Consider the following 16,017-nt stretch of genomic DNA (forward strand, 5'->3'; position numbering starts at 1 on the left):
TAAAAACATCTTTCCCAGGAAGGGACCTCCAAAGTCGATGTGGATCCTGGACCAAGGTTTAGACGGCCACGACCACAGACTCAGCGACGATTCCACTGGTGCTTTACTAAGCTGCATGCAAGTGTTGCACTGATGTACATGTGATTCCAGATCAGAGTCAATTCCAGGCCACCATATGAGACCTGGCAATGGCTTTAACCATGACAATACTGGGATGAGTACTATGTACATCATATACAAATTTCTCTCTGCCTTTCTTGGGCATAACAACACGATTACCCCACTGTATACAATCTGATTGAATGGATAGTTTGTCTTTGCGACGGATGTAAGGTTTGGTCTGATCACCCATTTGCTTGGGTATGGCAGACCAATCACCACTAAGGACACAACGTTTCACAACCGATAATATCGGGTCCTGGCTGGTCAGGTCTTAACTTGTTGGGCCGTGACAGGGGTTCTTTCACTTTCAAAAGCATCCATGACTAACAGTAGATCTGCAGGTTGTGGCGTTCCACCTCCGGTGTGGGTAACGGCAGACGGCTCAGTGCATCGGCACAATTCTCGGTGCCAGGTCTATGACGAACGACATAATCATAGGCAGATAATGTCAGCGCCCACCTCTGGATGCGGGACGATGCGTTGGTATTGATTCCTTTGTTTTCCAAAAACAATGAAATGAGTGGCTTGTGATCTGTTTCCAGTTCAAACCAAAGACCAAACAGGAACTGATGCACCTTTTTAACCCCATACACACAGGCTAGTGATTCTTTTTCTACCAATGCTGTCGGCTCTTTCCACCTTTGACAAACTTTAGAAGCACATGCAACAGGTTGTAGTTTACCCGACTCATTCGCTTGTTGGAGCACACAACCAACTCCATATGATGAAGCATCACAGGCCAGTACTAGACGCTTACATGGATTATAATGTACCAGCAGCTTGTTAAAGCAAAGCAGATTAGTAGCTTTCTCAAAAGCTCTGTCTTGAGACGCACCCCAAACCCAGTTATCGCCTTAGCAGCATGTGCAGTGGTTCTAATAAATCTAGGTAAGAAATTACTGAAGTAGTTGAGTAGAACGAACGCCGCTCTGTCACATTCTGAGGCCTGGGTGCATTTTTGATGGCCTTGGTGCTCGAGTCCGTAGACCTGATGCCGTCAGCAGCAATTTTCCTCCCCAGGAATTCGACCTCCGGTGTCATGAAGACACACTTCGAACGTTTCAGTCTGAGTCCCACTTTGTCCAGATGATGTAGAACCTCTTCCAGGTTGTGCAGGTGTTCGGTGGTGTCACGACCTGTGACCAGGATGTCATCTTGGAACACGACGGTTCTGGGGACGGACTTCAGTAAACTCCATGTTCCTCTGAAATATGGCTGCAGCCGAGTGAATTCCGAAAGGACATCTGTTGTAGATAAACAGTCCTTTATGCACAGAAGTTTCTTCGACGTCTCGACCAGCTCCTGTATTATGTAGGCCGACGTCAGATCCAGTTTTGTGAACGACTTCCCCCCGGCTAGCGTTGCAAACAGGTCATCAGCCTTTGGTAACGGGTATTGATCCTGTTTCGAAACTCGGTTGATCGTAACCTTGTAGTCTCCACAAATCCTGACAGTGCCATCACTTTTTAACACGGGAACAATGGGGCTGGCCCATTCGTTAAATTCGACCGGTGATATGATCCCTTCACACTGGAGTCTGTCCAGTTCGATTTCGACCTTCTCCCTCATCATGTACGGAACAGCCCGAGCTTTATGATGGACGGGTCTTGCATCTGAGTCCACGTGGATCTGCACCTTGACTCCCGTGAAGTTGCCGATGCCTGGTTCGAACAGCGAGGGGAACTTGCTCAGTACTTGAGCACATGGAGTATCCTCCTTCGACGACAACAATGCTTTGATCTCATTCCAATTCCATTTGATTTTTTCTCGCCAATTCCTGCCAAACAGTGTTGGACCATTGCCTGGAACAATCCATAATGGTAAATCATGAACCGCACCATCAAACGACACCTTGACTACTGCACTGCCAATCTCCGTTATGAGTTCTTTAGTGTACATACGCAACTTGGCATTGACTGGACTCAGCTTAGGCCTCACAGCCTTAGTATCCCACAGACTGTTGAGTGTTCTCTGGCTCATTATTGATTGACTCGCACCCATGTCCAATTCCATCGAGACCGGCACACCGTTAAGTTTCACATTAATCATTATCGGTTGGCTCTTTGTTAGGAACGAATACAGTCCATACACTTCCTCCCCTGGTATCTCGGATTGCATGTCCGGATCCGCGCTTTCCTGGTCATCATCCTCCACGTGGTGTGTCGCAGCACGCTTGCTCAGTTACGGACACATGCGCTGGAGATGCCCCACTCTCGAACAGCCTTTACAAATGTACTGTTTAAACCAGCACTGATGAGGCCGAGGATTTCCCCCACAACGCCAACACGGTGAATTTGGATTCATTACCGTTGGCGGACTTTGGGCAGCCACAGGTTTTGCATACGCAGTCGAGTAGGCCCTGCCATCTGCAGCTCTGCCAAACAACGATACAATCTGTCTACAGTACTTGCCAAGTTCCCATTTTTCGAAGATATCTGCTTTAAGTTTTTGTCCGCAGGCATGCATGGGCAATCGTGATGGCCTGGCTCAAATCCAGCGTCACCGCTGCCAGTAGCTTACGCAGGATCACCTCGTGGCTGTTGCCGATTGCAAAGAAGTCCCGCAGCATGTCTCCCAATGTGTTTTCGAACTTGCAAGGTCCAGCTAGACTTAGGTCGGAAACGAATTCCGACACATGCTGGTCCTCAGAACGAACGTGCTTGTAGAATCGATATCGTGAGATGATGATGCCTTCTTCTGATTTGAGATGGTCACGTACCAGAGCACACATTTCCTCATAGTCCTTGTCCGTTGGACTTGCAGGCGAGAGAAGATTCTTTATGAGTCCATAAATAGTCGGACCGCAAACCGTGAGGAAGACCGCCCTGCGCCTAACTGCGACAGTGGGTTCCTCCATTTTGTTGGCCACGAAGTACTGGTCCAGGCGAGCTACAAAATCCGCCCAGTCCTCTCCCTTCTCGAATCGCTCCAGAATTCCAATTGTGCTCATTTTTGCATGCAACGGTTCTTAAGTTACCTCGTCATCAAATGTTATGTATGTAATAACTCGACAGACTGAATACTGTAAACACACACAGGTACAAACCTGGCTCTGCTTTATTAGGGCCCAAAGTGATTACATGGGCCGCACACACGTGCGCACAGCCCAGTGACCTCCAACAGTGGCGCTACCTGGTGACTAGTAAACCCGAACATACATACATGACAGAGCCTGCCCCCCTCCAGAGACCTCAGCCTATAATCTGGGCTGACACTGAAAACGCTTTGAGACTTCCTGCTGTCATGAAAGGAACCACACAGGTGTTCCTTTTTATCCGTGCTGTACCTGCCCTGGGAGTGTTTGATGGGACAGTGTAGAGGGAGCTTTACTCTGTATCTAACCCCGTGCTGTGCCTGCCCTGGGAGTGTTTGATGGGACAGTGTGGAGGGAGCTTTACTCTGTATCTAACCCCCTGTACCTGCCCTGGGAGTGTTTGATGGGACAGTGTAGAGGGAGCTTTACTCTGTATCTAACCCGTGCTGTACCTGCCCTGGGAGTGTTTGATGGGACAGTGTAGAGGGAGCTTTACTCTGTATCTAACCCGTGCTGTACCTGCCCTGGGAGTGTTTGATGGGACAGTGTAGAGGGAGCTTTACTCTGTATCTAACCCCCTGTACCTGCCCTGGGAGTGTTTGATGGGACAGTGTAGAGGGAGCTTTACTCTGTATCTAACCCCGTGCTGTACCCGCCCTGGGAGTGTTTGATGGGACAGTGTGGAGGGAGCTTTACTCTGTATCTAACCCCCTGTACCTGCCCTGGGAGTGTTTGATGGGACAGTGTAGAGGGAGCTTTACTCTGTATCTAACCCCGTGCTGTGCCTGCCCTGGGAGTGTTTGATGGGACAGTGTAGAGGGAGCTTTACTCTGTATCTAACCCCGTGCTGTACCTGCCCTGGGAGTGTTTGATGGGACAGTGTAGAGGGAGCTTTACTCTGTATCTAACCCCCTGTACCTGCCCTAGGAGTGTTTGATGGGACAGTGTAGAGGGAGCTTTACTCTGTATCTAACCCCGTGCTGTACCTGCCCTGGGAGTGTTTGATGGGACAGTGTAGAGGGAGCTTTACTCTGTATCTAACCCCGTGCTGTGCCTGCCCTGGGAGTGTTTGATGGGACAGTGTAGAGGGAGCTTTACTCTGTATCTAACCCCGTGTTGTACCTGCCCTGGTAGTGTTTGATGGGACAGTGTAGAGGGAGCTTTACTCTGTATCTAACCCCCTGTACCTGCCCTGGGAGTGTGTGATGGGACAGTGTAGAGGGAGCTTTAATCTGTATCTAACCCCCTGTACCTGCCCTGGGAGTGTTTGATGGGACAGTGTAGAGGGAGCTTTACTCTGTATCTAACCCCCTGTACCTGCCCTTGGAGTGTTTGATGGGACAGTGTAGAGGGAGCTTTACTCTGTATCTAACCCCAGGTACCTGCCCTGGGAGTGTGTGATGGGACAGTGTAGAGGGAGCTTTACTCTGTATCTAACCCCGTGCTGTGCCTGCCCTGGGACTGTTTGATGGGACAGTGTAGAGGGAGCTTTACTCTGTATCTAACCCCGTGCTGTACCTGCCCTGGGAGTGTTTGATGGGACAGTGTAGAGGGAGCTTTACTCTGTATCTAACCCGTGCTGTACCCGCCCTGGGAGTGTTTGATGGGACAGTGTAGAGGGAGCTTTACTCTGTATCTAACCCCCTGTACCTGCCCTGGGAGTGTTTGATGGGACAGTGTAGAGGGAGCTTTACTCTGTATCTAACCCCCTGTACCTGCACTGGGAGTGTTTGATGGGACAGTGTAGAGGGAGCTTTACTCTGTATCTAACCCCGTGCTGTGCCTGCCCTGGGAGTGTTTGATGGGACAGTGTAGAGGGAGCTTTACTCTGTATCTAACCCGTGCTGTACCCGCCCTGGGAGTGTTTGATGGGACAGTGTAGAGGGAGCTTTACTCTGTATCTAACCCCCTGTACCTGCCCTGGGAGTGTGTGATGGGACAGTGTAGAGGGAGCTTTACTCTGCATCTAACCTGTTCTGTCACCAGGATGCTGAGGGATGAAATGAGAGAAGATATAACGGAAACTAGGCTTGTATTCCCTGGAATATGGAAAGTTTAGAGGTGAGTTGATGGAAGATTTTAGGATTGTGAAAGCAATTGATAGAGGAGGTGGAGAAATACGTTATTCCGTTGGTGGAGGAGTGTAGGACAAGGGGACTTAATCTTCAAATCAGGAGGTAAGTTAGGAAACACCTCTTCACACAATGGGTGTGGAGCTCTCTGTCATAACAAGCAGGATTCATAATTTTAAATCAGAGATTGATATATTTTTGATAGCCAAGGGTATTAAGGGATCTGGAGCCAAGGCAGATGAATGGAGTTAGGATACACATTATTCCTCGATTTCAAAATTCACATCCTGGTTTACCAATCCCTCCATGGCCCTCGCTCCCTCCCTATCTCTGTAATCCCCTCCAGCCCCACAACCCCCCGAGATGTCTGTGCTCCTCTAATTCTGCCCTCCTGACCATCCCTGATTATAATCGCTCAACCATTGGTGGCCGTGCCTTCTGTTGCCTGGGCCCCAAGCTCTGGAACTCCCTCCCTGAACCTCTCCGCCTCTCCACCTCTCTCTCCTCCTTAAAACCTGCCTCGTTTAAACAAGCTTTCGATCGTCTGCCTTAATTTCTTCTGTGGCTCGGTGTCAAATTTATCTGTTTGTCCGTAACACCTGTGAAGCACCTTGGGACGTTTTACTACGTTAAAAGGCACTACATAAATAAAAATTATTATTATTAGCCACGATCTCATTGAATGGCGGAACGGGCTCAGGGCCTCCTCTTGCTCCTATATACACAAACATATACACACACACACATTAAGGTTCTCCCACAGTGCTGTTAGGGAGGGAGTTCCGGGATTGTGACGATGAAGGAACGGCCGATATATTTCCAAGTCGGGATGGTGTGTGACTGGGAGGGGAACGTGGAGGAGGTGGTGTTCCCATGGACCTGCTGCCCTGGTCCTTCTAGGCGGTAGAGGTCGCGGGTTTGGGAGGTGTTGCCGAAGAAGCCTTGGCGAGTTGCTGCGGTGCATCTTGTAGACGGTGCACACTGCAGCCAGGGGGCGCCGGTGGTGGAGGGAGTGAGTGTTGAAGGTGGTGGGTAGCGTGTCGATCGAGCGGGGCTGCTGTGTCCTGGATGGTGTCGAGCTTCTCGAGTGTTGTTGGAGCTCCACCCATCCAGGCAAGTGGGGAGTGTTCCATCACACTCCTGACTTGTGTCTTGTAGATGGTGGGAAGGCTTTGGGGAGTCAGGAGGTGAGACACTCACCACAGAATACCCAGCCTCTGACCCGCTCTTGTGGCCACAGTATTTATGTGGTTGGTCCGGTTAAGTTTCTGGTCAATGGTGACCCCCAGGGTGTTGATGGTGGGGGATTCGGCGATGGTGATGTCGTTGAATGTCAAGGGGCGGTGGTTAGACTCTCGCTTGTTGGAGATGGTCATTGCCTGGCACTTGTGTGGTGCGAATGTTACTTGCCACTTATCAGCCCAAGCCTGAATGTTGTCCGGGTCTTGCTGCATGCGGTCACGGACTGATTCGTTAACTGAGGGTTGCGATTGGACTGGAACACAAGGGTGGGATACAGTAGAGGGTGGGAGGAGGTTTGTGCTGAGCAGCAACACCAGCACGGACCAGCTGGGCTGAATGAGATGTATTGTGAGGCTCAAACAGCACTTGAAAGGGAGAAAAAAAAGCAGCTATAAGAGAAGCAGCTATTGAACCCTGAAGGCAGCGCGAACACCGAGAAAGACTGGGGGAGAACTACAGTCAACAGAACACAGCAAGAGATCGCACCGTAAACACTCAGGGGGCTTCCGTCGAGGTTTCGAGGAACAGACAGTCGACTATCGCCTTGTTAAGTATTTTTTTTGTACTGGAAGTAAACCATTTAATAAAATCTGTCGCGCTTATAAACAATATGCCTGTACCCAGCGTGGTTTGCGATGGTCACGGATAATTCTCTTCTGTCCGATCTTAAATTCAAAGCCACGCCCTCCCCAAAAACACAGCTCAGTGCTCCCCCCCCACCCCAGTCCATGGTGGCCCTCTGTCTGCCTCTCCACTTTTGTGCGATGCAGGAATATTGGGAACACCTGGAGTATTGTGCACAGTTTGGGTCTCCTTACCCAAGGAAGGATATACTTGCCATCGAGGGAGTGCAACGATTCGATCGCCGGACTGCTTCCTGGGATGAGCGCCGTGCCTGGAATTATCTGTTGGCTTCTCCCTGTAACGGACTCCTGCCATTTACCAGTCCATTGCAACAAACGCCTTTCAATCCCCTCGCACCCCCCCACCCCCCCACTCCACTCCGCACCCAGTCGCGGAGGTCACACCCAAGATTCCCGAGACGCACGGAAATAATGAAAAAGAAAGGAACTTGTATTGATATAGCGCCTTTCACAATCTCAGGACGTCCCAAAGCGCTTTACAGCCAATGAAGTCGTTTTGAAGTGTAGTCACCAGGCACAGTGAGCTCCCACAAACAGCAACGTGATACATGACCAGGTAAGTTTGGTAGGAAAAATAGAAAAACAGAGTATTTTTAAATGGAGAGAGATTGGGAAATGTTGGTGTTCAGAGGGACCTGGGTGTCCTTGTACACCAATCACTGAAAGTTAACATGCAGGTACAGCAAGTGATTAAGAAAGCAAATGGTATGTTGGCCTTTATTACAGGAGGGTTTGAGTCTAAGAGTAAAGACGTCTTACTGCGATTATATCGGGCCCTGGTGGGACCACACCTGGAGTATTGTGCACAGTTTGGGTCTCCTTACCTAAGGAAGGATATACTTGCCAGAGAGGGAGTGCAGCGAAGGTTCACCAGACTGATTCCTGGGATGGGGGGATTGTCCTATGAGGAGAGATTGAGTAGACCAGGCCGACATTCTCTAGAGTTTAGAAGAATGAGAGGTGATCTCATTGAAACATAAAACGTTCTTACAGGGCTTGACAGGGTAGATGCAGGGAGGGTGTTTCCCCCCGGGGCTGGAGAGTCTAGAACCAGGGGTCACAGTCTCAGGATAAGGGCTCGGCCATTTAGGACTGAGATGAGGAGAAACTTCTTCACTCAGAGGGTGGTGAATCTTTGGAATTCTCTGCCCCAGAGGGCTGTGGAGGCTCAGTCTTTGAGTATATTCAAGGCAGAGATCGGTAGAATATTGAGGGAATCGAGGGATATGGGGACAGTGCAGGAAAGTGGACCCGAGGTCAAAGATCAGCCGTGATCTCATTGAATGATGGAGCGGGCTCGAGGGGCCGAATGGCCGACTCCTGCTCCTGGATCTTATAATCAGTGGGATTTTTCCCAAAAGCGATGCTAGTTGAGGTATAAATATTGGCCCCAGGACACCAGGGGAGAACTCCCTTGCTCTGGTGGCCGTGGGCTCTTTTAGGTCCACTGGGGAGGGCAGATGGGGGCCCCGGTTTAACGTCTCACCCGAAAGACCTCCGACAGTGCTGTGCTCCCTCAGTACGGGCACCGGGAGCGTTGGCCCTGGATTCTGGAGCCAGATTTGGTGACGTGGGGGTCGCGAGCCACAAGGCTCTGACTCAAGAGCAGATAGCGAGAGCCACCGAGCCACAACTGACACTTCAGGGGCTTGCGTCCAAGTGACGAGGTGAGTTCTGACCCCGTTCTATCCTTCCGTTACTCCGGGACCCCGTTCGCTCCGGTTTGCTGCTTTGCTGGGAGGATATGCTGACGGGGGCGATGGTGGGAGAGGGCACGTGTGGGGCCTCACACCTGTCGGGCCAAATGACCTGATTCCGTGCTGTAAATACAACGGAGGTTGACCAGACTGATTCCTGGGACGAGAGCGACTGTCCTATGAGGAGAGATGGCGTAGAATGGGCCGGTACTCTCTGGAGTTTAGAAGAATGAGAGGGGATCTCATTGAAACATACAAGATTCTGAAGGGGATCGACAGGGTAGATGCTGAGAAAGAAAGTCTTGCATTTATATAGCGCCTTTCACGACCACCGGACGTCTCAAAGCCGCTTTACAGCCAATGAAGTACTTTCGGAGTGTGGTCACTGTTGTATTGTGGGAAACGCCAATTTGCGCACAGCAAGCTCCCACACACAGCAATGTGATAATGACCCAGATAATCTGTTTTTTTGTTCTGTTGATTGAGGGATAAATATTGGCCCCAGGACCCCGGGGATAACTCCCCTTGCTCTTCTTCCAAATATTGGCCGTGGGATCTTTTACATCCACCTGAGAGAGCAGACGGGGCCCTCGGTTTAACGTCTCATCTGAAAGACGGCCCCTCCAACAGTGCGGCACTCCCTCAGTACTGCCCCTCCGACAGTGCGGCACTCCCTCAGTATTGCCCCTCCGACAGTGCGGCACTCCCTCAGTACTGCCCCTCCGACAGTGCGGCACTCCCTCAGTACTGCCCCTCCGACAGTGCAGCACTCCCTCAGTACTGCCCCTCCGACAGTGCGGAGCTCCCTCAGTCCTGCCCCTCCGACAGTGCAGCGTTCCCTCAGCCCTGCACTGGGAGTGTCAGCCTGGATTTATGTGCTCGAGTCCCTGGAGTGGGACTTGAACCCACGACCTTCTGACTCAAGAGGCGAGGGTGCTGCCCACTGAGACACAGCTGGGCAGTGCGGTTGACCCCCCGGGCTGGGGAGTCTAGAACCAGGGGTCACACAGTCTCAGGATAAGGGCTCGGCCATTTAGGACTGAGATGAGGAGAAACTTCTTCACTCAGAGGGGGGTGAATCTTTGGAATTCTCTGCCCCAGAGGGCTGTGGAGGCTCAGTCTTTGAGTATATCCAAGGCCGAGATCGAGAGATTTTTGGAGTCTCGGGGAACGAAGGGATATGGAGATCGAGCGGGAAAGTGGAGTTGAGGTCGAAGGTCAGCCGTGATCTCATTGAATGGCGGAGCAGGCTCGAGGGGCCGAATGGCCGACTCCTGCTCCTAGTTCTTATGTTCTTAAATAATGTGGAACAAAGTAGTTTTAATGCATTGGTTAAGGTGTTCCTGGGAAGCAGGCTCGTGGCCCACTCCTGCTCCTTCAATCATGTTGAGAAGGGGGACTGAGATTTGCGGAGAGGTGAATATTGCCGCATGACTTTTTTTGGGTGGGGGGGCGCTGGGGGCACAGGGGAAGGAGCTCAAAGGTCCTCACAGGAAGGAAGCAGCAACAACTGGCATTCAATATAGTGCCTTTAACATCGGTAAATATTCCATGGTGCTTCACACAGGCGTGACCAGGCACAAAATGGACGCGGAGTCGACGGAGACATTAAGAGCGGTGACTAAAAGCTTGGTCCAAGAGTTGGGTATGAAGGAGCGTCTTAAAGGAGGTGGATAGGCAGAGAGGTTTAGGGCCTTGGCAGCTCAAGGAACAGCCGCCAAATGTGGAGTGATTAAACTAGGGGATGCGGGAGAGGCCGGAATTGGAGGAGCGCAGAAATCTCGAGGGTTGAGTGGCTGGAGGTGACAGAGATAGGGAGGGGCGAGGGCCACGGAGGGATTTGAACACCAGGGTGAGAATTTGAAAACAAAGGCGTTGCTTAACCGGGAGCCAATGTAGGTCAGTGAGCACAGGGAGTGATGGGTGAGTGGGACTGGGTGCGAGTTAGGACACGGAGCAGTGAGCACAGGGGGCGATGGGTGAGCGGGACTGGGTGCGAGTTAGGACACGGGGCAGTGAGCACAGGGGGTGATGGGTGAGCGGGACTGGGTGCGAGTTAGGACACGGGGCAGTGAGCACAGGGGGTGATGGGTGAGTGGGACTGGGTGCGAGTTAGGACACGGGGCAGTGAGCACAGGGGGTGATGGGTGAGCGGGACTGGGTGCGAGTTAGGACACGGGGCAGTGAGCACAGGGGGCGATGGGTGAGCGGGACTGGGTGCGAGTTAGGACACGGGGCAGTGAGCACAGGGGGCGATGGGTGAGCGGGACTGGGTGCGAGTTAGGACACGGGGCAGTGAGCACAGGGGGTGATGGGTGAGCGGGACTGGGTGCGAGTTAGGACACGGGGCAGTGAGCACAGGGGGTGATGGGTGAGTGGGACTGGGTGCGAGTTAGGACACGGGGCAGTGAGCACAGGGGGTGATGGGTGAGCGGGACTGGGTGCGAGTTAGGACACGGGGCAGTGAGCACAGGGGGTGATGGGTGAGTGGGACTTGGTGTGAGTTAGGACACGGGGCAGTGAGCACAGGGGGTGATGGGTGAGTGGGACTGGGTGGGAGTTAGGACACGGGGCAGTGAGCACAGGGGGTGATGGGTGAGTGGGACTCGGTGTGAGTTAGGACACAGGGCAGTGAGCACAGGGGGTGATGGGTGAGTGGGACTCGGTGTGAGTTAGGACACGGGGCAGCGAGCACAGGGGGTGATGGGTGAGTGGGACTCGGTGTGAGTTAGGACACGGGGCAGTGAGCACAGGGGGTGATGGGTGAGCGGGACTTGGTGCGAGTTAGGACACGGGGCAGTGAGCACAGGGGGTGATGGGTGAGCGGGACTCGGTGCGAGTTAGGACACGGGGCAGTGAGCACAGAGGGTGATGGGTGAGTGGGACTGGGTGTGAGTTAGGACACGGGGCAGTGAGCACAGGGGGTGATGGGTGAGTGGGACTCGGTGTGAGTTAGGACACGGGTCAGTGAGCACAGGGGGTGATGGGTGAGCGGGACTCGGTGCGAGTTAGGACACGGGGCAGTGAGCACAGGGGGTGATGGGTGAGCGGGACTCGGTGCGAGTTAGGACACGGGGCAGTGAGCACAGGGGGTGATGGGTGAGCGGGACTCGGTGCGAGTTAGGACACGGGGCAGTGAGCACAGGGGGTGATGGGTGAGTGGGACTCGGTGTGAGTTAGGACACGGGGCAGTGAGCACAGGGGGTGATGGGTGAGTGGGTCTGGGTGTGAGTTAGGACACGGGGCAGTGAGCACAGGGGGTGATGGGTGAGTGGGTCTGGGTGCGAGTTAGGACACGGGGCAGTGAGCACAGGGGGTGATGGGTGAGTGGGTCTGGGTGTGAGTTAGGACACGGGGCAGTGAGCACAGGGGGTGATGGGTGAGTGGGTCTGGGTGTGAGTTAGGACACGGGGCAGTGAGCACGGGGTGATGGGTGAGTGGGACTCGGTGTGAGTTAGGACACGGGGCAGTGAGCACAGGGGGTGATGGGTGAGCGGGACTTGGTGCGAGTTAGGACACGGGGCAGTGAGCACGGGGTGATGGGTGAGCGGGACTTGGTGTGAGTTAGGACACGGGGCAGTGAGCACAGGGGGTGATGGGTGAGTGGGTCTGGGTGTGAGTTAGGACACGGGGCAGTGAGCACAGGGGGTGATGGGTGAGCGGGACTGGGTGTAGTTAGGACACGGGGCAGTGAGCACAGGGGGTGATGGGTGAGCGGGACTGGGTGCGAGTTAGGACACGGGGCAGTGAGCACAGGGGGTGATGGGTGAGTGGGACTTGGTGCGAGTTAGGACACGGGGCAGTGAGCACAGGGGGTGATGGGTGAGCGGGACTGGGTGTAGTTAGGACACGGGGCAGTGAGCACAAGGGGTGATGGGTGAGTGGGTCTGGGTGTGAGTTAGGACACGGGGCAGTGAGCACAGGGGGTGATGGGTGAGCGGGACTGGGTGTAGTTAGGACACGGGGCAGTGAGCACAGGGGGTGATGGGTGAGCGGGACTGGGTGTAGTTAGGACACGGGGCAGCCGAGTTTTGGTTGCACGGATGTTTAGGGAGAATGGAAGGTACAAGGGCTGACAGGAGAGTGTTGGAGGTAACAAAGCCAGTGATCACCATTGATGGAGGAAGGCAGGTGGGAGAATGGATTTGGCCTAAAGGGGCACACAGCCTTTTCTCCCTCCCAAAGCCCCGCTGGAAACGGCTTCAACAGCCGGCATGCTTTCTTCAAAACTTCGTTCATGGGATGAGGGCGTCACTGGCAAGGCCGGCATTTATTACCCATCCTGGACTTCCCTTGGAGTAATACAAGAGAGAGGGACGGGGGGGGGGAATCATCCCATGTGTGAGGGGAGGGGGGGGGGGGGGGAATCATCCAATGTGTGAGAGGAGGGGGGGGGAATCATCCAATGTGTGAGGGGGGGGGGAATCATCCCATGTGTGAGGGGAGGGGGGGGGGGGGGAATCATCCAATGTGTGAGGGGGGGGGGGGGAATCATCCAATGTGTGAGGGGAGGGGGGGGGGGAATCATCCAATGTGTGAGGGGAGGGGGGGGGAATCATCCAATGTGTGAGGGGGGGGGGAATCATCCAATGTGTGAGGGGAGGGGGGGGGAATCATCCAATGTGTGAGGGGAGGGGGGGGGGAATCATCCAATGTGTGAGGGGGGGGGGAATCATCCAATGTGTGAGGGGAGGGGGGGGGGAATCATCCAATGTGTGAGGGGGGGGGGAAATCATCCAATGTGTGAGGGGAGGGGGGGGGGAATCATCCAATGTGTGAGGGGGGGGGAATCATCCAATGTGTGAGGGGGGGGGGGAGAATCATCCAATGTGTGAGGGGAGGGGGGGGGGGGAATCATCCAATGTGTGGGGGGAGGGGGGGGGGGAATCATCCAATGTGTGAGGGGAGGGGGGGGGGGGAATCATCCAATGTGTGAGGGGAGGGGGGGGGGGAATCATCCAATGTGTTATGGGGGGGGGGAATCATCCAATGTGTGGGGTGGGGGAATCATCCAATGTATGTGGGGGGGGGGGGAATCACCCAATGTGCGAGGGGGGGGGGAATCAGCCAATGTGTGAGGGGGGTGGGGGGGAGTGTCCAATGTGAGAGAGCGGACGGAACCACCGAATGTGTGAGGGGGGGGGGGGAAATCACCCAATGTGTGAGGGGGGGGGGAGGAATCACCCAATGTGTGAGGGGGGAGGGAAGGGAATCGCCCAATGTGTGAGGAGGGGGGGGGGAAATCACCCAATGTGTGAGGGGGGGAGGGAAGGGAATCGCCCAATGTGTGAGGGGAGGGAATTGTCCAATGTGTGAGGGGGGGGAATTGTCCAATGTGTGAGGGGGGGGAATTGTCCAATGTGAGGGGGGGGGAAATCACCCAATGTGTCAGGGGAGGGGGGAATCGGCCAATGTGTGAGGGGGGTGGAATCGCCCAATGTGTGAGGGGGGGGAATTGTCCAATGTAAGGGGGGGGGAAATCACCCAATGTGTCAGGGGAGGGGGGAATCGGCCAATGTGTGAGGGGGGGGGGGGGAAATCACCCAATGTGTGAGGGGGGGGGAATCACCCAATGTGTGAGGGGGGGGGAATCACCCAATGTGTGAGGGGGGGGGGGGGGAATCACCCAATGTGTGAGGGGGGGGGGGAATCGCCCAATGTGTGAGGAGGGGGGGGGGGAAATCACCCAATGTGTGAGGGGGGGGGAATCACCCAATGTGTGAGGGGGGGGGAATCACCCAATGTGTGAGGGGGGGGGGGGGGAATCACCCAATGTGTGAGGGGGGGGGAATCACCCAATGTGTGAGGGGGGGGGAATCACCCAATGTGTGAGGGGGGGGGAATCACCCAATGTGTGAGGGGGGGGGGGGGGAAATCACCCAATGTGTGAGGGGGGGGGGGTAAATCACCCAATGTGTGAGGGGGGGGGGGGAATCACCCAATGTGTGAGGAGGGGGGGGGGAAATCACCCAATGTGTGAGGGGGGGGGAATCACCCAATGTGTGAGGGGGGGGGGGAAATCACCCAATGTGTGAGGGGGGGGGAATCACCCAATGTGTGAGGAGGGGGGGGGAAATCACCCAATGTGTGAGGAGGGGGGGGGGAAATCACCCAATGTGTGAGGGGGGGGGGGGAAATCACCCAATGTGTGAGGGGGGGGGAATCACCCAATGTGTGAGGAGGGGGGGGGGAAATCACCCAATGTGTGAGGGGGGGGGGGGAAATCACCCAATGTGTGAGGGGGGGGGAATCACCCAATGTGTGAGGAGGGGGGGGGGGAAATCACCCAATGTGTGAGGGGGGGGGAATCACCCAATGTGTGAGGAGGGGGGGGGAATCACCCAATGTGTGAGGGGGGGGGGAATCACCCAATGTGTGAGGGGGGGGGAATTGTCCAATGTGTGAGGGGGGGGGAATCACCCAATGTGTGAGGGGGGGGAAATCACCCAATGTGTGAGGGGGGGGGGGAATCACCCAATGTGTGAGGGGGGGGGAATTGTCCAATGTGTGGGGGGGGGGGGAAATCACCCAATGTGTGAGGGGAGGGGAATCACCCAATGTGTGAGGGGGGGGGAATCACCCAATGTGTGAGGGGGGGGAAATCACCCAATGTGTGAGGGGGGGGAAATCACCCAATGTGTGAGGGGTGGGGAATCACCCAATGTGTGAGGAGGGGGGGGAAATCACCCAATGTGTGAGGGGGGGGAATCACCCAATGTGTGAGGAGGGGGGGGGGAAATCACCCAATGTGTGAGGTGGGGGGAATCACCCAATGTGTGAGGGGGGGGGGGGAATCACCCAATTATGAGGGGGGGGGGAAATCACCCAATGTGTGAGGGGGGGGGAATTGTCCAATGTGTGTGGGGGGGGGGAATCGCCCAATGTGTGAGGGGGGGGGGGGAATCACCCAATGTGTGAGGGGGGGGGGGGAATCACCCAATGTGTGAGGGGGGGGGAATCACCCAATGTGAGAGAGCGGACAGAACCACCCAATGTGTGAGGGGGGGGGGGGGAATCACCCAATGTGTGAGGGGGGGGGGGGAATTGTCCAATGTGTGTGGGGGGGGGAATCGCCCAATGTGTGAGGGGAGGGGGGAATCACCCAATGTGAGAGAGCGGACAGAACCACCCCATGTGAGGGAGGATAAGCTCCCAGTGTGAGGGGG

Source organism: Pristiophorus japonicus, unplaced genomic scaffold (genome assembly GCF_044704955.1).
Source record: "Pristiophorus japonicus isolate sPriJap1 unplaced genomic scaffold, sPriJap1.hap1 HAP1_SCAFFOLD_968, whole genome shotgun sequence".
Classification (NCBI taxonomy): domain Eukaryota; kingdom Metazoa; phylum Chordata; class Chondrichthyes; family Pristiophoridae; genus Pristiophorus; species Pristiophorus japonicus.